Source organism: Trematomus bernacchii, unplaced genomic scaffold (genome assembly GCF_902827165.1).
Source record: "Trematomus bernacchii unplaced genomic scaffold, fTreBer1.1, whole genome shotgun sequence".
NCBI lineage: Eukaryota > Metazoa > Chordata > Actinopteri > Perciformes > Nototheniidae > Trematomus > Trematomus bernacchii.
This window is the reverse complement of record NW_022988043.1, coordinates 5282794-5301219: the sequence shown is the minus strand read 5'-3', so window position 1 is coordinate 5301219 and position 18426 is coordinate 5282794.

Below are 18426 nucleotides of genomic sequence, written 5' to 3'. Positions count from 1 at the left end.
ATTTTTGTACTTCATTGACTCTTTAACAGTCGTCTTAGCTGTATTTCATTGTAATAAAAATGTTCACATATATAAGAAAACTTGTAATTGTTTTGTCTTTTTTCTCAACTACTTACTTGAAATGTACAACATGAACATTCCTAAGATCCCATCAAGGCAACCATGCAAACTGTTCACAACAGCCAAGTATAACAGAAGGAACGGTGGAGTCTTGTCAAAGATTATGTTCTCTGAACGCAGCCAGGAAATTACAAGGTTTTAAATTTTGATGGTGATGTGAAGTGCCAACTCCAGGAGTGCCATTATTCTAAACAACACCTTTACTCTCTTGATTGCTGTAATCACACTGAAGCATTATTACTGTCGCAGCACGTTCAGAGTGCTTTTTGTTTTGCTCCAAAGCTATGAACGTTTGGATTTATCACTTTGATTGAATACCTTTTCATGATTATAGGTGAAGAGCAGCGTCTGAACAGTAATAAATAAAATACTTCTTTAAAGTAATGCATTCATATTTTAATATTGGCATCAAAATGTACTTAAAGTCCAAAAAGTAAAAGTACTTAATGGCTCATTTCAGAATATTTTAAATTAAATTATTAATGCAATGTTGTGTATAGAGCTTTAATGTTGCAGATAGTAAACGGTTAGCTTGTAAATCTCACCAAGGCATCCAAAGTGTCTTAATCTTAAAAATAAATGATTAATTATCTGTTGATTATATTTTGTGTCATTTATCTGAAATGTAACAGCATACATTATGCATGTAATGAGGAGAAAAAACAACAATAGTGTGCCTCTGAATTGTAGTATAAGTGTAAATTAGAAGGAAATGGAAATACACAAGTAAAGTACATTATTTAACTAAATGTACTTTGTTACTGTACACTGCTGCCCCTGAATTAAAAACTCTCAAAAAAAACCAATGCTGTCCTAGCTAGCTGTTGTCACACATATAGATGGGAGGATTTGAAGATGTTCATGCCTGCAGTGTTACAGCAGGGGGCAGCAGCTCATCATGTTAGAGGATATGTTTCTCGATCAGTGTGAGATATTCCATTTAGCTCCTGGACACATGTTTGCAATAGTGCAATGATTTCACTCTGTTTTGTTTGAACGATACACTCTGTATATGTGCTGCATTGCAGTCAAAACTATTTCTGATATATTTTAAACCACAAATGTGTGATGTTTTGTGATGTCTCTGAATATAAAGTGAGCACTTAATTGGTTTTGCGAGCGGTAAGATTTGTGACAACAAAAAATAAAAAAAATAATGCATAGTTTAGTTTCTGAACTCAATTAATTATTAACACTTTTTCACCTTTAAGGGGGATGTTGAAGCAGAAGACTTGCAAAGTTGTTATCTGGATTGAATTAATGTATATGTCTCTCCCGTAAAAAATGTTTAGTGTTTTTTTCTTAGCTGCTGAAGGGGTCTTAGGAAATAGAGTGTCATTGGTTTACAGATGTCAAATCCAGGTTATAGGGTATATAGGGTAATGATGTGATCTATCAATTAAATTAGATTTTATACATACATTTTTTGTCAAGCAGCTGTTTTCCATTGCACACTTTAGTCAGAAATTGTCCTTAGGAGAAGTGCAAGTCAAAATGTGGCTTATTTCCTTTCTGCTCTGTACCTTGGTAATCGAGATAGAAAGGTTAAAGGTCATCCCTCTCCATATTTTGAGAGAATGCAAACTATGCAGACGGCAGCAGTGTCCAATGATGTTGGAACCACCCATTCAGACAGCCATGACTAATGTGACCAATTTATGTTCTTTTATTTATTTATTACATCTAAGAAATAATTCTGATTATTTTGGCAGTGTATAACTCCAACTTAATGTTGCACAGGTTAATGTGAAAGAAAGACTGAGGGGTCTGTGTGCACACTGAAACACACACACACACACACACACACACACACACACACACACACACACACACACACACACACACACACACACACACACACACACACACACACACACACACACACACACACACACATTCATTCCAGCATCCTCCTGTGCTTGTGTCAGTCAGAGGGGGCTCTGCTCTGCCCCCCATTTGAGCCCGATGTGATCCAGATGACGGGGGTTCCAAAGGTAGGAGCAGCGGGGCCCGGGGTCTTCATGGGTCAGCTGTAATTCACCACAGAGCTCAGAGAGCAGAGTCTTAACACACACAAAACCCCTCACAGAAAAGTGAGGCTCCACTTAAAGTCTTGAATATCACACAAACTCCGGTTCAAAGGCAGGTATGTTGGGATGAAAAACATTAATCGGCTTAATGATGTTCTCCAGTGAATGGTTAGTTTAGTCAGTCTTTCAAAACACACTAATGCTCCAGTTTACAGGGACTTGGATGCCACAGAAGCATTGTGGCTCAGAGAAAAAAGAGAGTGGAGAAGAAACAGTGCGGGCTGGCAAGAAATAATTCCACAATTATCTCATGGTTTCAGAATTTCTGGAGATTTTACCGACTGTGTATTTCCGTTTTTACTCGTTCCTAAAAAAAGAAATGAGGAATGTCTGTGCACAGCGTATGTATGTGTGTGTGTGTGTGTGTGTGTGTGTGTGTGTGTGTGTGTGTGTGTGTGTGTGTGTGTCTGTGTTTGTGTGTGATCCAGAGGCAGCTCTCTGTAACCAGAGCCTCCATCACAGGGAGGATGTCTGCTGAAATAACAGCTCACTGCCTCCAACGGAATTTGTCTGTAAGCTGTAAAAGATGGCGAGGGGGGGAAGAAGAAAAAAGTGAGCTCGGGAAGTATTTCTCTCTGTGGCGCTGTAATCAGCAGCGCTCGGCCCTGCGGAGTTTAAAATAGTAAATCCGCTCAAAGACAGTTCAAGGGCTGGATAGAGATTGCTCTCCCTGCAGGTGTGTGTGTTTGTTTGTGTGTCTCTGCTTGTACTGTAGTTCGAATGCAGATATGTGAAATATTCTCTATATTTAGGGTGTAAGTGTTATTAAGGCCTACTTCATTCTGTGGTGTTAAGTGTGTTTCCCAAGCTTAAGCCGTCCAAACTATCCATATATATGGCAAATACTACACAAGCCAAAAAGTGCTTAAAAGTCTTAATGTTAAATTCAACAAAAGATGAAAGACTTGCAAACATGTAAGTCATTTCTTGCAGACACCAGCAAGACTTAAGTTGTTAATTAATGTGTGAAGTGTGATGATGCAAAAATGCAGTTTGTTAGCAAATGCAGATACTTTGTTTGTTAGAGATGTCTTTTATGATCAATTTTCAGAATGAATATTTGCAATAAAGCAAAGCTCCAGTTTCATGTTTCTCCTTGCAAAGTAAGCATTTGCAATTTGCTAAGTAGCACAGAAAGAGCTCAGAGCTCATGTCCACTGCTCATATTATTTTGGGCCCCAAAACAAGTATTGGAGATCAGGAATGGAAATGGAGAGTAGCAGAATTTGGGTCAGGGGTTGCGGGTCTTTAAATGTACAATAGGGGCTTTAACATGAGTGCAGGAGGAGTTCATGAAAATGGTTTGCAGACTTTTAAAACATTTGAAAAGGAAAATCCAGCTAATCTCTATGAACAGGGTCATCTCTCTTTTAACCACGCCACAGGTTCCTCGGATCAACAAAACATCCAAAGACTGACGTGACTACATGTCTCTAGAACCACAAAAACATAATGTGATTTGAGTATTTTGGAAAATCTGAGAGCATAGATTCTTGTTCTGCTTTATTTTGATGCAAAATGACTTGCATACTTGGGTTTTCTGCAGTGATATTCCACAAACACTTTCCTCATCACTGAATATTGTCCACCTCTCCCTGCTTCTAAACTTTGAAATCATCTTCCATTAAACTATTCGACACATGATACGCTTCGATTAAACAATTTGACACATGATCTACGCAGTGTCCTCGTCCCTTCTTCATCATTCTTCCACACACTATGTCCTGTTAATAGTGTGAAAATTGTGGTATTAAGTAAGACCTGGTGCTTCCTAAATGTCTTCCCTTCATTGCCTGCAGCCAACATACAGAGACTAGATAAGCGGACAGTGGGAGAGAGCCAATCTGTCCTGCTGGCTGCTGAATGATGGACAGTAATTAAAAGTTAGCTAATAACCTCTTCACACCTGACATTTCAACAGGGAGGTCCTGGACACCATTATCTACATATAGATTAAACAGCGTAATTGGCAGGGAGATAGGGTTAGGAGGATCGCAAAAGGAAACGGAGAAAAAAAAGGCCAGGCCATCGCCAAACCATTAAGCAGAATATCTGAGTGACACTCTGATTTTGCTCCTCTTGCTAATGCGACAGGAATTGAGCTGAACTAAAATGCTAAATGAATGAAGCCTATCTCGGTCTGGTTATTACCGGGGCAAACATCGGCCATGGAAAATAGCTTTAATTTCATAATAATTGCTAGATGGACGTGACTCGTTAGAGACACAATGTGAGGGTGGATATAGAGGGAGACAGAGAGGGGGAGAAAGGGGAAGGGGGACGGGAGAAACTCTTCTGAGCCTGAATGCTGTTCTTTGGGCTGCAACACTGGTGCTCCCACACACTGCAATTTGCAGAAGCTCATTGATAAGTGATACGGTGGACTGATGAGATGGAAATGGGAAATGAGTTGCATTGTGTAAATGTGAAACTATTTAATTTAACATTTATTAATGAGTTTTCAACACGAATTTACACTGTAATAGTCTCCACAGGTCTATGTTTAACACTAATAGACTTTCACACATGCATCACATCATATCATTTAACATATAGGGGGGCTTTACTAATGAATGTGATATTTAGGCTAAGAACTACCCACTTTTGTAGGCATGTGAGAACTGCTATTATGCTGAATCTACATTAATACTTTAAAAAAAAAATACAGAATGTATTTTAATCTTTTCGTATGCTAATGTTTTTTTGGCATTTAAGATATTCACTTATTTGTTTTCCTGCTTAGAGTTAGATAATACAATTGATAGCACTCTCATATCTGTCTATTACACATGGTTCTACTGTTAGCTGCTGGTTAGCTTAGCTTAGCACAAAAAGCATGGGGAAACAGCTGGCCTGGCCTACCAGCAAGTTTACAAGTGCTATTTAAGATGATATATCTCGTATGTTTATAACATACAGACGACAGGAGTCTTGTTGTCACTGGAAAACTAAAATTGCCAGAAAACTAGCAGTGAGGGGAAGTCACTGCTCCTTGCCAAGATATCTTTCAGACACAAAATGCCATAACAGGACATTTTACTCTTAAATATTTGTAAACAATGTTTCAAAGAGATAAAGTGTGTTTATTAGTGAGATTACAGAAAAGTTTTTCTTTGTCCTTAGACAGAGCAGACTAGTTGTTACCCGCTGCTTCCAATTGTAAATGTAGCTAAGCTAAACTAGCCATCTTCTGGCAGTAGCTACAATTTAAACGACCAGATTAAATATTCTCCTCTTAATCCCAGGAAAGGTTTGATAGAGATTGCTCTTTTGATGTTTGAGATGTATTTTTAAGTTCTAGCATTTTTGTTTCTACAGATTTATTTAGCGCTAGTTCAATCCAGGGCTTTGTTTTAAAACCTTTTCCAAATGAAAGGAGAACAATCCTATAGAGGGAGTAGATATTTCAAAATAGGATGAGTTTGACAGATGGAAAGCAGGAGACATGGCCATTAATCAAAATCAGAAGGAAGTGAGTCTGTCCACACTCTGGTCCCAAAGTCACAATATGCTGTTGCAACTCTCCTCACCAGTGTTGTTAAGTCAGTGGAAAGTGATGTAAAACTGTATCTGAAAAGAACTAGCTGAAAAACAGCCATAAAACAGCCTTATATGTTTCCGCCAAAATAAATCAAGCTGACAGAGAAACTGAACAATAATGACAAAAGCATGCAGGTTGTTGCGGCTCCTAAAGCTATCAAAAAGTAATGGTTACTTTAAAACCTGCCAGGTCACTGCTCTTTGTTTATCTGACTCTTATTATTATCTTGTGATGAATATAAACGCTCTCTTCAGCTATAGGAGGGTAATTTAGTCGCATTTTGGACAGCTTTTGATTTTTGGCTTATTATTTTCACTGTCTGAAAAAGGGGCAATTAGTCTACTGCTTGACGCAATTGCTTTTACCCAACAGTTGATCTTTTCATTTTTTCCGCACAAGCCATTCATCGAGGGATAATAAAGCCCCCCTCCCCCAAAAAAGGAAAAAAAAAAACCTCTACATAAAAATTGCCTTTCAGTGGCTGATAATGGCCACTTGCCTGAAATAACAATTCTCTATATCCCACTAAATAACCATATGTGTCTTTAAGAAGAGTGGTCATGTCTGTTATTTATCTTGAGAAATGTGATTGGCTGGTCATTGCCATATAGAAAAAAAGAAATCCTTTGTTTTAAATTTAGGGAAAATAGTAGAAAATAATGACAGAACATGTTGCGCTGCTTCTAAATGGAAAAAACGAAATCAGTGTTTGCAATGTAAGAATGTGAACAAATGTATTATATAAACCTTCTTTAAACAAAGGATTCCCATGCTTTGCTCTTTACTCTGTCTTTTGTATACATCTTTCTGCTGCATTTATTAAACTGAAGACTGATTCCAGCATATGAAACCCACTTTACAACAACCACATAGAGCACATTTGGCTCTCTAATTATAAGTGTTAACACATTGCTGTGAATAATCTCTCACTAGAGCCTCAGCCAAAGACAATTACTTATACTCTACCCTTCCAACTGCAGCTACACACAGCATGTTCAATTGTTTATTGTGATAGATATTCATCAATTTTATTTGATTATTGTAACTATTTTAATTCATTTGAAATGTGGAAATTCTATAGACATGTGATACAATGCTGTTTTTTTTACATTTAAACTCTTTAAAAGTGAAAGTTTTACAATCTGAGAAGGATAAATGCTGAGAGACATAATTTCATTCCATGTATATTAAGATAAATACAACGAATATTCTCAAAAATATACAATTACATGTAATGATAGTGTCATTCCTTTTATTTAATATTTAAATTAGAATTTTCTAAATTCACATTACATATTTTTTAAATCTTTAAACGTGAGTTTTCTATGAAGTATTTAATAGATATGTGCTGGGCAACTTTTCAGTGAATAGTTTTTAGATAAGTAGATAGGCATATAGACAGATTATCTAGAATGTACAGGTTCAAACTTGGCATTTCAAACTTTTTTCTGAGATTTTTGGATCAAACTTGACCTGATCAGGAAGCAGGATTATTGTACTGGGGTTAAACCACTAGATGTCCCTCTTGCTTTAGTCTGGAGGCTGCTGTGTTGTCATTGGAGTGTGTATCCGAGCCATCTGTCCATGACTTGTCTATCCAGTCTCCGGGTTCATCCATCATGTCCAGAGGTGCTAGTCTCTCTAAAACCAAACAAGAAAACATTTCTTTATTCCTCTGCTTCATCTCTCTTCTTAGCTTTTTCCTCCTTTCCTCTCACATTCTCCACATTCTCTCTCCGTCTGTCTCTTTCTGTCCCCCTGCCCTCGATAAAAGGATCACTTTACTGTTTATACAAGGGGATTGGTGTTGTTAACAGGTGTAGGGTAATGGGATCCCTACTGGCAGCCAGGCACGGAGAGGGTCGCACACCCTCCTCTTCCCACTCACTCTCACCAGCGATACTCTTCTGATGGATTGCACCCACCATTCATCTAAATTATGTCACTGGCAATGAGCTATCAGTTCAATCTGGCCTAAACGAAGCACAGGGTTTGTTTCTGTTGACACTTCCTCAGCATTCACTTCTCCTCCTGATTACTGTCAGGGCCGGTAGGAGTGACGCAGCTCGGCCAAGCTTGCGGCTGGGCCAAGCTTGCGGCTGGGCCAAGCTTGCGGCTGGGCCTTCTCTACCTCACAGTGTGTGTGTGTGTGTGTGTGTGTGTGTGTGTGTGTGTGTGTGTGTGTGTGTGTGTGTGTGTGTGTGTGTGGCCCTGTTTTCACTGCCACTTTACAGCCGTTAAGAATCTGTTAACAGGAAGAGGATGGGAATTTTGAATATGCATTTAGCAAGTACAGATTGGTGCTACATTAAAATTGACATGCTGTCCATTGAATACTCATTAGGTCAAACTTAACTCAAAGTGTAGTTTGCCTCACATTTATCGTAAAAAGAGGTTTTACGATAAAGGTCAGCGTGCAAGTCCAGTTCACAACTCGACTTATAAAGTTACAGTAATCATGGCAGAGAGATCAATCCTGTTTGACATTGATATACCCAGGCTGTTATGACTGTGTTCACAGAAAGGTGTTCCTTAACTCCTTCCATCTTAATCCAGTCCAGCCATTTTGGTTTCTCTTCTCTCCCAGCCTTCCCTGAGCGTCCCCCTCCTCCTCCATGTGTTTAATTCCTTTTTCTCCTGGCGTCCCTTAGAAATACTCCCAGCTGCATAACAGATGTTGAATATCTTTCTTTCTTTCTTCTTGTATCCTCCTTTCCCTTTATCTATATACCTCCCCGATGGCCATAACGATGACTGAATTCATAATTCTGACCACACAGCAGCCACACGAGATACTAAGAAAACCGTGATTGTCATAGACGCTGACACATAATTTACATGTATTGCAGTTCTTCCTTTCTCTTCACCGGCCTTTCTTTTCCCTTTTTTGTACCTGAATCTGTCTCTATAATGTGCAGTTGGCCTTAAGGAATTCCACCGTCCTCCAGTCAATGCTTTTGGCGAGGAGAGTGATGAGGGACGGCAGACAAAGTGAGAGGGCCCAGAGTGCAAACAGTGAAAAGTTGCTCTCTCGTCTTTCCACTCATTGAGTAAAATTATACAAGGGATAGAGTTTGATCCATTGAGCAAATTCCTGAAGCTGATTATTCGACCATTATACTCATTCATCATGTGAAGCTTGATAGTGTGAGGTTAAGTCTTCCCCTTTTCCCAAAGGCTACAAACACCTCATGGTTCAGACTGCTTAACTAGATGGGGGTGGAGAATAGCAAACAAGCAGAAATTGAGAAGAGAAAATGAGGCAAAGGCAGCGACATTATGCTGGTTTTGTGATTTGCTGGTTAATTGAGCCTATCTAACACGTTGTTAGCTTGTTATTTTAGACAAACAACCCAATAAATGTTTCCCAGATTACATTATTACAGTTGTAAAACGTACCCAGGGAATAAGTATATAAAAAACTCGTGATCATGCCTCTTTGTGTTTTATTGAGTTCTTCACCCACAGGAGCCAAATATAGAACTAAAGCCGCTCTGATAGAAATAATGTGCAATACTTAGTTTTGAATCTACACTCCCAAATGCTTTAAAATGCACATTTTTACCAATGCCTGACAGCAAGTTCACAAGACTTACAAAAGAAAGCCCTTTCACAACATTTGCGTCATTCCTTTGATGTCTAGACATTATATGTTTCTTTTTTTTTCAGAATCTAAAAAACCCTACATCTGACGGGCTAGTATGTCATCTCCTTAGAGGAAGGTACTTGACTGAAGTCACTGTGGAGACAGTACAAAGCTTCCACATTGGTCCATATTCATGAAGGTGTAGCTATTACTGACATATTTTCTTATGGGAACAAATCACCAGTAGGGTGTGAAGAAGCTGCAGCGTAGACTACAGTCTCTGGAGCTTTGTCACTTTCAGCTGATCTGAGTCCAGTCTTTGTGTTGTGCCTGGCGTTTGGGGAAGTTCCTATGGGCGGGAACGTTTTTCCGGCCCCCTCCCTTATGAGAGTCAGTGGGTGGATAGTAACAAGGAGGGCTGAGTGAGTAAGGGATCAGGGTGACAGAAGGTACAATGTAAGGTGAAGATCAACGGGGTTCAACAGCAAAAGTCAAAGACAACTTAAGAGACAGACTGAGAGAGCATCTGCAGTGTGATCAGCAATTTTGGACGGGCCTCCAGTTTTCAATCTGATGATCTCTTTTCAAAGGGAGGAAAAGTCAAATCATGGCCTGTAACCTCTTTTTATACGTGCAGTACTAACTTTTCTGATGCAGCTCTAAAAACGGCAAATCGTCAGAACAGCACGACAAAAGTATAACACTAGAAAGTCTCAAGAGAGTGGAAGGAATAAAAGAAAAAGCACTATGGTGTTTCCTTCATATCAGCAATTAGTGGGTGTCATTATGATTGTCTACATTTCCCTTTGCATGATGAATTTGTGAGTAATGCAAATGTGTTTGCTGACCACAACAACCACATGACCTTAACAACGGTGCTATTGATCACTAACACTGATTGTTTTTCTTTTGTTTGTTAGGCCCATTTCTCTCTTTGCCAATATTCCTCCTCCTGCAGAATGACATTGAACATGCAGCGAGTTGAGCACACATGGGAGTGAGGGTTAGCAACAAGTCAATAAGCGAAATACAGCAGAGCAGTGAAGGCTGTAGAGGTGTTGTATGCATGCAGACTGCTAAATGTGTGACTACCTGTGTGCATTAGTGCGCTTGCATGGCGAAGGCTTAGTCTGTTGCGAGGCCTAGGTATTCCTCCTCTACCTCATTAGCGCTGATTTACGCCACAGCTAGGTGATAGCAGGCAGGATGGACCTCCCACCTCCCCCACACACTCACAATGCCCTGCACTCCCCCCCCCCCCCCTCTCTTCTTCGCCTCTCCTTTCCTATCTCTCTCCTTCTCATTCTCCTGCCGCTCACAGACAATGGGGCCCTGGAGAATACCGGCTTGTGCTGAATTATTCAAATCAGCAGTGGCAGCAAGCCGGAGAGCAAAGGAGAGAGGCAAGGAGGTAGAAGAGGGAGAGAGGTAGAAAGTGAGAGGATGCAGGATGATGGGAGGAGGATGTGGAGGGGGAGTAAGAAACAGAGAGAAAGAGATAGATAGAGAGAAAGGCATTGGAGAAGTGGTGGATCTCGTTGTCTCTGCATGCAAATAGCCTTTTGCTCCTTTCCTCCTCCCTCTCTATGAGTCACCCCCTGCCCTTCACTGCTTCATTAATACACATCTGTACCCTGGCCCTCCCCTCCACCTCCTTTCTCCGTGTCTCCTAGTGAGGAGGAAGAGAGAAACAGAGGAGTAGGGGTGGTGGTAGGGAGGGTGGGAGGCGGGTAGGCGCTCGACAGCAGCAGCACGCTGTTGGCAGGAGGAGAATGTGCCGGTAATTAGCCAGCACCGGTACAGACGAAAAAACCCAGGAAGGAGAAAGGAGAAAAGAGGAAGGGAAAAAAGAGCAAAGCTCTGAAAACAAGCCTCCTGCCAGGCTAAACTCCCCAGAGGCGAGACCTGGACATGTCGGTGTGCAGTCTGGGAACAAAGGAAGAAGAGGAGAGCTGGGGAAGAGATAGGAGGCTGAAGAGTGGGCCAATGACAGCACCTGCAGAGATGGAGAATCTGATTGTGTGTGTGTGTGTGTGTGTGTGTGTGTGTGTGTGTGTGTGTGTGTGTGTGTGTGCGTAGGTATGTCAGCGTTATTTTCCTGTGATTGTGTATTCCTCTCAGTGTTGGATGCCTTCAGATGCACATATACTAAATTCATCATCTGAATGTCTCAGACTGTATGGTAACAGCTATGTTTATTTGGCTCATATTTAAAATAATCTTATTTAAATTAGAGAAAGATTCTCCTGTCAAGAAATAAAATAAATGCACTTCCTTGCGCAGCGTCAGATATTTAGACAGGAAGTCATGAGAGGCCAAGGTGTACTGTTCATAATAGTCAAGCCTTGCAGCATGAGTAGATTTATAATTCATAATGATACTAATAATTATAATATCCTCCCCAGCAACATAGTTGTTGTACATGTTGCTAGGCAACATAGTTGTTGTACATGTTGCTAGGCAACATAATAGTATATGAATAATCTTCGGTGAAGGTGTTAATATTCCCTGCTTTTACTTCAGAGCAGCTTCTAACATGACTCAGCTAATCATCCTACACATTATTTATCATAACATGTAACAGGCCATTTTAACCTTAATAATGCTAACATAACACCTCCTGAGGGCACAAAGGGGTTACACTCACAATGATGTGAAATGAAAAAGGCACTTCCTCGCTGATATTCTTGAAGGTTAATGAACTGACGTCTAATCAAGAGACTCTGACCTGTCTTTTCCTCACTAATTAATTAAGAGCTTCCAAATTTTACCGCCAGATTTTTATACAGAGCGTCAAATATGAGCGTCATTTTGGGTGTGTGTGTGTGTGTCTGAGAGGGAGGGAGAGCTTGACCCTTGAGTCTTTTGCAAGCCTCATTAGTGAGAGGACTTGGTTCATTAAATGATGTGAGTGAGCGGTGTGGGCTAGGCACGGATCACACACTGAGAGCCTCTCCGTGTGTTTTATTTCTGGTTCATTTCTTTTTTTTGGCAGTAAAAAAAACATTAAAAAGAGATCTGTCTCAGTCACACCTGAAAACTACAGTCATGCTGTCTCTGCAGGTCAGTGTCGAGAAGGGTGTTATGGGTTCTCACTCACCTCACAAATTATAACACTGCGTTTTGCAGCCAAGCACGAGAAACACGCAGGATCAGACCTCCTGTTGGAAGGGGTTCTAAACAGAAAAGACACATTTGTTAATACAAGCACAAGAGATAAAGTCATAATGACATTTGATTGATACTATAATGATACCGCAGCTATATGGAGGATATCACATGTTTCCAATGGCAGCGTTGGACTGAGGGCTTTGAAGGCTGCCGTTGCTAGGAGATGCACTGTCAACTACGATGTGGCGGCACTGCATGGAGGACATCAGAGCCCTGTATAGCCTTGAAGCTCCATGATGTGTTTTGCTGGCACTGCGCTGGCTATTTACCATTAGCAATTTACTTAGTACGTCTCTTTACAACGTTTAACATTTGTGTGGGTGTCCAATCAGTGTTGGAGGTGAATGTAGTTGCAGCCTCGGCCTCTCTTCACTGCATTTCTTAAGCCGTGTACTAGAATAAATACAGCTGAATATCTGAGCCCGTCAAAACACTGTAAAATGCATACTTGTCCATTACATCCGCAGCATGTGAAAGTAATTAGTTTGCAATCTTTGTCTGGTTCTCAGTCTCTGCTTTCTCCAAAAATAAATGACATAGACATCTGTCTTGCCTCGGTGGGGAAGGAACAAGTGGAACATAAACACACCTGTCTCCCTCACCCACTGTACAAGAAAGCTCTGTTTTTAAGCAGCAACTTGAGCGTGCACCTTTGCTACCGTTGGAAATACAAGCCAGCCTGTAGTTTTTCCTTGCCACCAACCAAGTCAACCAAGTCACTCTACTGTGACATGTTCACATGCTCTAATGTTCAAAAAGGTCTTTATTTTTCTCATTCATTACACTTGGTAAAACTAACACTAATTTGGTTTCTAAGCAAAGATAAAGATAAGGTTAATGTCTTTGAATGTCTTTCATGCACATTTGCAAAAGGTGTGAGGCAAACATTGAGAAAGTTGAAGCCTGATGTGGAAGACCAATATGTCAAAATGGCAGTTTAAAGGCATTGAGCACATTCTGCTATGCTCTTTCTTGGCTGTCATTGATGTGTGGTGGCCTCTCTTGGCTCTGGATCGATTCAGCCCCATGCGCCCGAGAGCGTGAGGCCCGTCCAGCCGTGGGGAGCCCCAGGAGAGACTGACGGTGGTTTGACATGCTCCATGCTTCCCTCCAGAACGGCAGCAGTAGCAGTCAGCCGGCCAGCAAGCCTGCCCAACGTCCCCACTCTCCGTTTGGAGTGTCAGCCCAGTGTGTCTGCAGGGAGCTGGGCCTGGCAGTGCTGGTTACAGGGCTCAGATGGACCGCTGATGGGGCTTTGTGCCCAGCAGCCCCATGAGCCCAGGTAGAGAGGGGGAGGGAGACAGGTGTGTTTATGTTCCACTTGTTGCCCCCCCTTCTTTCCCTCAGAGGCCAGGACAGATGCCCCTGTCATTGATTTTGGAGAAAGCAGAAGGAGAGAACCAGACAAAGAACAAAAAGGGACATGGGATGGAGGCAGAGAAGGGAAAATGTAATGTGATGGTAGAAAAATGTATCTAATAAAAGTTTGCTCAATAAAAATCAATAAAGGATACCTGAATTCAGCATTTGACAAAGGCTTTCCCTCTGCATACATGGACTGATTTCCTCGTGCTAAATTTCCCAGCCTGAGGCAAGGAACACATTTGCAGGAAATCCATTTTTCTTGATGCTCCCTGGGCAGTTTTGAGTAGTCCCTTCATAGTCATTAGAGCCTTTTAGGAAAATAATATTACACCGTGGTCTTGGAACGAGCATTAAACAGCGTCTAGGTTGACGACTGAAGCGGAGTCAGGTCGTTTGGCTCAGCAGGATGCAGGGCTTGGAGTAATCAGGGTTTGGGGATTCTAATTAGGACAATTAACTCCTAATTACAATGTAAACACATTATGCTGCCAAAACCCTGGACCCCTAGAGTGAGGCCTCCGTACCGTAGCCTACTATTCTGCTCTGCTGTCTAAAGAACAGAATGGCCACCATTAGGTACAATCCTTACAAAGACAAAACTGCTATAAATAACAGCTGAAAACAACCTATAAAGAACTATTTAACCTTGAACCAGGTCACCATGCTTGGGACAATGATTCATCAGGTAGTGTTTTATATATTAGCTGATGGACAGATTATAATAGTTAATACATATCTTTTAACAACAACTTTTTTCGTACTTTTATGCTCCTGATAGTTATAGATATGAACGGATGTGGAGAATTATAAAAACACTAAAAGAAAGGACAAACCCAAAAGCATAATAGGGCCTCTTTAAGTCAGTGTGATTGTGGACAGAAATGTGTGAAAAAACATGAAAGCACTACAACTGATGGAATAGTTACTGATGTAGAAAGATAATTCTCAACACACTGTTTGACCCATACCAACTTGTAAAACCATGTCAAAGAAATCCCCCCAATAGATGACACTACCCACGTCTGCTGCTGGTGAGCATGGAGGGGGAGTAAACAGACAGAAGCACCAGACAGGAGTGTGCCGGGTTGTTCTCCCATCAGCTCTAGGGGCTCAGAGATGAGAAACATACAAGGAAAGGAGCTTCTTAAAGAGAGAGCAGGGAGGCGACAGGGTGTCAGGGTGCTGTCAGAACCCAGGATCAGAATGCTCTGCAGCAGAGAAAGGAGAAAGGTGTTGCAGAGGTCAAACAGCCACCATGAGCTGTTATACCTCTGAGAAAAAATATATATGCTTGGATTTTTCAGCCTGTGCCTTTTCCAACTTTTATATGCTCATGATTTTACTCCCACCATTATTATTCTCATAATTCATCACTACCTTGTCTTTTTTGGCAGTGAGTCCCTGTGAATGTAATTGGCAGTGGGCCTCAATATGATGAAGGTGTGAACTCTAACTTAGTCCCTGTTGTCCAGATTCTTTCCTACAAACTAATTTCATGGAACATGTTTAATGTAATGTAATGCTACATTTTCTTCTTGATAAAATGTCATTTAAATATATTCCTCCCCTGACTGCGGTTTCATTTGAAACATTTTACATCTGCACCAAACTCCTGTAAAAATCTGATCTTAACCAGGAAATGCTAAGGCACACTGGAAGATATTTGTTGCACGGTTTATTGTGTGTAGGGACCTATCATGCCAGTTTTTAATACAGCAGGGATCCTGGCTGCCTTTCCCCACCAAGCCCACCTCCAGTACCACATAAGCACCATAATTGTAACGCCACTTCCCATTACACATGTCATTCCTCATGCCACGCTCCCTTGCCCATGTGCAAGGCCAGCTGCTCAGAAGGGCAGGGCAAGGTGTCACTTTTTCATGTTTTGATGATACTTTGGTGGTACGGTGTCTAAACAATATTACGTTTTGGGCAAAGTTTTTACTGGTCAAACAACTATCCTTTTAGCAAAGAGTCTTCTCAACAGTCAATACATTATTCATGTTATCAGATTTCTTTCTTATTATGAAAAGGTATTTTAGTGATTTTTATTTCAATTTTGTGTTATTTTAGTTGTGTAAGGGTAGGTGTCTTTTTGGAAAAATGTTTGAGTTCTCATTATAAATACAACTTGACAAATATCATATTTTCCCCAGGTTTCTCCAGGAAATATATAATCACTGTCGGTTCTCAGCCCCTGGGAAAAAAAGCAGTGTTAAGTACATGAGGAATACATTTGAACAGCTTGATATTAGACAGCTTTTGTTCTGTCTCATTACCTTTGCAAATGTAATATAGGACTCCGAAAGACGTCCATTCTTTTGAGTGCATTTGCTCCCCGTGATAGTATTTCCCTCCTTCCTCTCAGAGAATAGCTGGACCTGACAACTCATCCACCCCCACCTGCCACCACTTGGACAGAGCAGAAACTATATTCGGCAAATGAGGCAGCGAACGTAGGCCGTGGTTGACTGCTCCTTAGGTGGAGGCGAAGGCTGTGTCCAGGGAAGCGGGAAGCAGGAACCCGAAGCCTTTGGAAACGAGCCATGATGATCTCACTTCCTGCCGGAGCCCGTGCAGAGCGACCTGTGATGTTGTTGCTGAAGCTGAGGGGCCGGCATGAAGCCCCAGAAGGAACAGCAGGTCTGTGCTGTGATGCAGAGGTGATGAAACTAGAAATATACACAGACAGAGAAATGCATACATGACACATTCATCACTGTGGGACAGAAAGGGGGAGGGAGGAGAATAGAATAATATCTAAAATATTTCCAAAAGTCATCTTAGTATTATTAATGACAAAACAGAGAACATTCTTACATAGTGCATGTGTGTGTTTGTGCATGTGTGTATTTGCGAGGGTTTAAATCACATGAATGTTGTTGGATGGCTATTTTAAAATGGCAACTAAAATCAACTACTGCAGTTACAATTATTACAATGGCCGTTTAGTCATTAAATGAAGAACATTAACAGTCAATCATAAGGAGGATGTATTGGCCTTCTGTGCCTAGAGTGCAAGATGTGATGGAGCAAGCTGGTCATTCGTCATGTAGATGTTCATTTATGACATACAAATGATTCCTAATTGACATGCAGTCGCTGGAGGTGGTTGTCAAAATGCAAGAAATCCAACTCAAGTTTTTCAAACCGCCATTTAAAATAACAATGGATCAAGTGACTTCCTTTTTTGCAACTTTCATCTAATCGTGTTGGTTTTTTTCGTTCACACATTTATTTTTGTTTTATTTTACTCTCACATCTCTCATCAACAACTTTATTTGTTATAATTGAAAAACCTTTAAGAAACTACTTTACAGTACCTGCTAGGCACCAAACAGAAGACAGATAATGCTGATGAGTGTATAAGGGTTTAGCAGATAAAGCAATCTTTTTCTCTAAAGTTGGTCGACTACAAAACAGAGCTAAAAGGCGAGTAAATGTTGGATGTACATTACATGTCATTTGCTAGACGCTTTTATCCAAAGCGACTTACATACATTCAGCACTGTGGACAATCCCCACAGGAGCAATTTGAGGTGAAGTGTCTTGCCCAGGGACACAACGACATGCTGACTGCAGTGGGACTTGAACTTGCTATCCCCTGATTCGAAGTCCAGCACACTTCCCACTGAGCCACAGCCACCCAGTACATTTGTTGGGGGCCAGAAATGCCAAACTCCAAATCAATTATAATGTAACATGCCAAAAAATCTTCCAGTACACAAATATCAAATATCAGCTGTACAATAGTGTTTTGTTTGGATAAAAAAAGGATAGCGAAGATGAGTCAGCATTAAGCAAAAACAAGGCAATTTGATGTTGAAATGCAGTTTGAAGACAGCAATAAATGCTTGTCATCACAGATGTCATCACAGATGTCACCAGAAAATGGGCACTGTGTGTTCAATTTTGACTATAATTTTCATGTCGTACCAGTTGTTTTTGATTTTCAAATGATGTTGTGTAGCATGAACTGTCTCAGATAAGGAGTCGGAAAAGGGGGACGTTTGAAAGTATTCATGCATTAATAAAGGTGATTATTTTGCAGATAAGCAGTCATGTTGGTTTGGTTTGGCAGCTTGTGAATCCTGTAGATTAACAGGCATTTTGTGTACAGCATGTTGATTTAATTCCTTCTCAGAAAAGTTTCTGTTAATTCAATATACAATTATGCTTGAACAGGACCGGCTGCCAATTCCCCCGCAGCTGGGCATAAACTTTTATTCATCTGAATAATCATCTATGAATTGTGCTTCATAAAACCAATTGTCGTTGTAAAAGACATAAAGACATTTTGCGAGCAGCAGGGAGAATATGGAGTGAGAGATAGTTGAAAAGGAGGAGATGCCTTGCCTTGTGTGCGGAGCCTTTCCTGTGATGCTTCTTCTTTTATGGTCTGACCTTTCTCTTAATTGGCTGCCATGTCTTTACACTGAGATTCTGTTGGTCTCCCAGCCAAGTAATTTCTCCCCCTCTTCCAGCTAAAGCGTCTCCCTCTGACCCATCAATTGGAAGTGCTTTAACCTTTCCTGAGTGCTCACTTTATAGTG